A 4,575-nucleotide genomic window follows, 5' to 3' on the forward strand; every position below is an offset into this window, starting at 1 on the left:
GCAGTTGGGGGGAGGGGGGGTGAGACTCTGGAATGGTATGTGCAGGCCCGGGAAGTAGTCGGAGGTGTGGATTCTGGGATGGTGTGTGTATGCCTTGGAGTTTGTGGGAGTTGGTTGCCCTGGGTAGGTGTGTGCAGCCCCCAGAGGTGTTGGGCGGTGGGGACCCTGAGTATGTGTGTGAAGCCCTGAGAGGTGGCAGGGTGTTAGATTCTGGGAAGGTGTGGTTAAGCCCTGGGAGCTGGTGAGAGGTGAGGATTCTTGGAAGGTGTGTGCAGCCTCAGGAAGTGGTGGGAGGATTCTGGAAAGGTATGTGCAGGCCCGGGGGTGGTTAGAGGTGGGGTTCTGGGACAGGTGTGTGCAGGCCTGGGAGTTGGCCGAAGAGTGGGAGGCTGGGAAGGTTTGTTTAGACCCGGAGTGGTTGCCGGGGTTGGTACCCTGAGAAGGTTTTTGCAGCCCTGAGAGGTGGTCAGGGGTTGGGGGGTGAGACCCTGGGAAGGTGTCTTTAAGCCCCTAGAGGTGGTGGGGTGTGGGGACACTGGGCAGGTGTGTTTAGGCCCCTGTAGGTGATGGGAGGTCTGGACTCTGAGAAGGTTTGTGCAGGCTGCGAAGTGGTGGGAGGTTGGGATTCTGGGACAGGTGTGTGGAGGCCCGGGAGGTGGTGGGAGGTGGGAATTTTAGGACAGGTGTGTGCAGGCCCAGAAATTTGTGGGAGGTGAGGATTCTGGGAAGGTGTGTGCAGCCCCAGGAAGTGGGGGGACGTGGAGATTCTGGGACATGTGTGTGCAGGCCCGAGAGGTGGTGGGAGGTTGGGATTCTGGGAAGGTGTGTGCAGACCCAGGAAGTGGTGGGAGGAGGCGATTCTGGAAAGGTATGTGCAGGCCCTGGAAGTGGTGGGAGGTGGGGACTCTGGGACAGGTGTGTGCAGGTCTGGGAGTTGGCCAAAGAGTGGGGACCCTGAGAAAGTGTGTGCAGCCCCGAGAGGTGGTTTTAGGGTACGGGGGTTAAGACCCTGGGAAGGTGTGTGCAGACCCGGGAGGTGGTGGGAGGTGGGTATTCTGGGACAGATGTGTGCAGGCCCGAGAGGTGGTGGGAGGTGTGGACTCTGGGTCAGGTGTGTGCAGGCCTGGGAATTGTCCAAAGGGTGGGGCCCCTGTGAAGGTGTTTTTAGACCCTGAGAGGTAGCCGGCGGGTGGGGATCCTGAGAAGGTGTGTGCAGCTCCTAGGGGTGGTGTGGGGGTGGTGGGAGGGGACTCTGAAATGGTATGTGCAGGCCCGGGAAGTGGTCGGAGGTGGGGATTCTGGGATGGTGTGTGCAGGCCCAAGAAGTGGTGGGAAGTAGATATTCTTGGATGTTGTAAGCCCGGGATATGGTGGGAGGTGGGGATTCTGGAATGGTTATGTGCAGGCCCAGGATATGTTGTGAAGTGGAGATTCTGGGATGGTATTTGCAGGCCTGGGAGTTTGTGGGAGTTGGTGCCCCTGGGTAGGTGTGTGCAGCCCCCAGAGGTGTTGGGCGGTGGGGACCCTGAGTATGTGTGTGAAGCCCTGAGAGGTGGCAGGGCATTAGATTCTGGGAAGGTGTGTTTAGGCCCTGGGAGCTGGTGAGAGGTGGGGATTCTTGGAAGGTGTGTGCAGCCCCAGGAAGTGGTGGGAGGAGGGGATTCTGGAAAGGTATGTGCAGGCCCTGGAAGTGGTGGGAGGTGGGGACTCTGGGACAGGTGTGTGCAGGCCTGGGAGTTGGCCAAAGAGTGGGGACCCTGAGAAGGTGTTTGCAGCCCCTAGAGGTGGTTGTAACTCCCTAGAGGTAGGGTCCGGGGGGTTAAGAACCTGGGAAGGTGTGTGCAGGCCCAGGAGCTGGTGGGAGGTGGGTATTCTGGGACAATGTGTGCAGGCCCGGGAGGTGGTGGGAAGTGGGGACTCTGTGACAGGGGTGTGCAGGCCGGGGAGGTGGTCGGGGGGTGAGACCCTGGGAAGGTGTGTTTAGGCCCCTTGAGGTGGTAGGGACCCTTGGAAGGTGTGTGCAGCCCTGGGATGTGGGGACCCTGGGAAGGTGTGTTTAGGCCCTGAGTGGTGTTGGTGGTGGGGATCCTGGGAAGGTGTGTTTTGGCCTTGAGAGTTTGTGGGGAGTGGGGACCCTGGGAAGGTGTGTTTAGGCCCTGAGTGGTGTTGGTGGTGGGGACCCTGGGAAGGTGTGTGCAGGCCCGGGAGGTTTTGGGAGGTGGGGGTTCTGGGGCAGGTGTGTGCAGGCCTGGCAGGTGGCCAATGGGTGGGACCCTGGGAAGGTGTGTTTAGGCCCTGAGTGGTGTTGGTGGTGGGGATCCTGGGAAGGTGTGTTTTGGCCTTGAGAGTTTGTGGGGAGTGGGGACCCTGGGAAGGTGTGTTTAGGCCCTGAGTGGTGTTGGTGGTGGGGATCCTGGGAAGGTGTGTTTTGGCCTTGAGAGTTTGTGGGGAGTGGGGACCCTGGGAAGGTGTGTTTAGGCCCTGAGTGGTGTTGGTGGTGGGGACCCTGGGAAGGTGTGTGCAGGCCCGGGAGGTTTTGGGAGGTGGGGGTTCTGGGGCAGGTGTGTCTGGGAAGGTGTGTTTAGGCCCTGGGAGGTGGCTGGGGGGTGGGGACCCTGATAACGTGTGTGCAGCCCTGAGAGGTGGTCGGGCGTGGGGGTTGGGTGAGACAGACCCTGGAAAGGAATGTTTAGGCCCCGGGAGGTGGTCAGCGGGGGCGGCTGGGTGGCTCCTGTGCTCTCCAGTGATCAGTGGCCTGAAGTGATCTCTCAGAGACCAGGGTAGGCCCACTGGAAGCCTTGGGCTGGGCAGCGTGGAGGTGGGAGGGGAAGACCCCCGCTGCCCCTGCTGACCTTGGAGTCATGGTCCATCAGGGTGGATGCAACTGCTCTGGGGGGGCAGCTGATGCCAGGGGCCTGCTGAAGCCCAGGTGAGAGAGGAAGCCTTGGGACCAGCACTGCCCTGCCCCCAGGGCCTTGGTGTCCCCTCCCTACAGAGGGAGCTGCTGCCTGTGGGGAGAGAGTGGAAGTCCTGTAACCTGAGAGGGAGGGGGGAGGGAGTAGGGTGGGGGGCAGTGAGAGGAAGGGCGGGTTCTCAGCCTGTCTCACACTCAGGGAGCACTGGAGCAGCTGAGGTGGAGGTCAGAGGTCAGGCAGGGGCCGGGACTTGCATTGCCTGCAGATGCTGCTTTGGCCTGGGAGCCGCAGGCAAAAGTTAGTGACATAACACAGGCTGGACGAGACCCTCAGAGAGGAGAGGGGGCACAGCGGCGCTGTGCGCAGGCGTGGGCTCAAGGGCACCTCAGAACAGTACCTGTGACCTGTGGTGAAGCCCTGAGCCTCGGCTCTGAAACCGGGGGGCAGGCCGGGGGCACCGCCAGCTGCACAGAGTCGCTGTTGGGGGAGGGCAGCACAGAGACCCACGGGAAAGGGCTCAGGAAGCGCGAACATGACGAACATGATGCAAGTTGAACTCATTCTGGATGTGGTTTCAATAGTCAGGTTGCATATCAGTGGGAGAGCTTTTGTTTTTCCTTCTGGGACAGAAACCCTCCGTCAGGAACCGCCCCCCCCCCCACAACCCCCGCCGCAGTGACCCTAACCCCAGTAGAGCCCGCTCCCCTCTCCTGGCTGTGGGCACTGGGCGGCGCGTTGTTTACAGCCTGCATTTCAGCAGGTGCACTCTACCCCTCAGAGCAGGCAGCATGTGTGACAGCGACCTGTGCTCCGAAATTCCCGGGGGACCGTGACTGGGTGACAGACAGCCCAGACCCTCATCCTGGGAACGGGCCGCAGCACCTGTCGCGGCCGCAAGAGCTGTGCAGCGTGACTGACTGCTGAGCATCTGAAGTGGAAGGTCGTCCGGACCACCTGGGTGGGCCTGGTGTTGCCACAGGGCCCTTCCCAGAGGGAGACAGTCAGAGAAGGAGACGCGAGGGTGGAAGCAGAGGCTGGGCGTGTGTGTGTGTGTGTGTGTGTGTAGGGCTCCAATGTGACAGGCACACATGCAGGGAGATTTAGATCAGAGGGCCTCAGATGACTAAACCCTAGACTCTAGCAGGAGCCACAGTATCCGATGGTATAAAATCTCATCCAGATGCATTTATAATCTACCTGTGGTTTTTCGTTTCACAGCAGCCAGAGGTTTGCTATGAGGGAAAGCCAGAGGATGAAGCCAGGGTCGGGGGCTCTGAAGAAGCCCCCTACCACCTCCCTGACTCTGGCTCTGGTCTCCCATGTGGGGCCACATCTGTCCCCCGTTTGCAGCCCACAGGAAGTGTTGGCATCTGTCTCAGGCTGTCAGCTGTCATCTCTGATTCATGAAGGGGCCTGGGTCTGTGGGAGGTGGAGGATGCCAGCAGTGGGCTTGTGCAGTGAGGGGGAAGTTTCCTTGTGTGGTGACGTGAGGGAGGACGAATGTGCTCATGGGCAGGAATTGTGCTATTGTTCATTCTAAGGAGCAAGTGGGTAGCGTGGAAATGTCTCTTCTCATGGTTTCTTGGTTTCTTAAAATAATTAGTCACTGAAAGGCCAGGAAGTAGGATTTGGGCACGTGCCCGGGAGCAGAAAGCCCCAC

The sequence above is a fragment of the Myotis davidii genome, unplaced genomic scaffold (genome assembly GCF_000327345.1).
Source record: "Myotis davidii unplaced genomic scaffold, ASM32734v1 scaffold698, whole genome shotgun sequence".
Classification (NCBI taxonomy): domain Eukaryota; kingdom Metazoa; phylum Chordata; class Mammalia; order Chiroptera; family Vespertilionidae; genus Myotis; species Myotis davidii.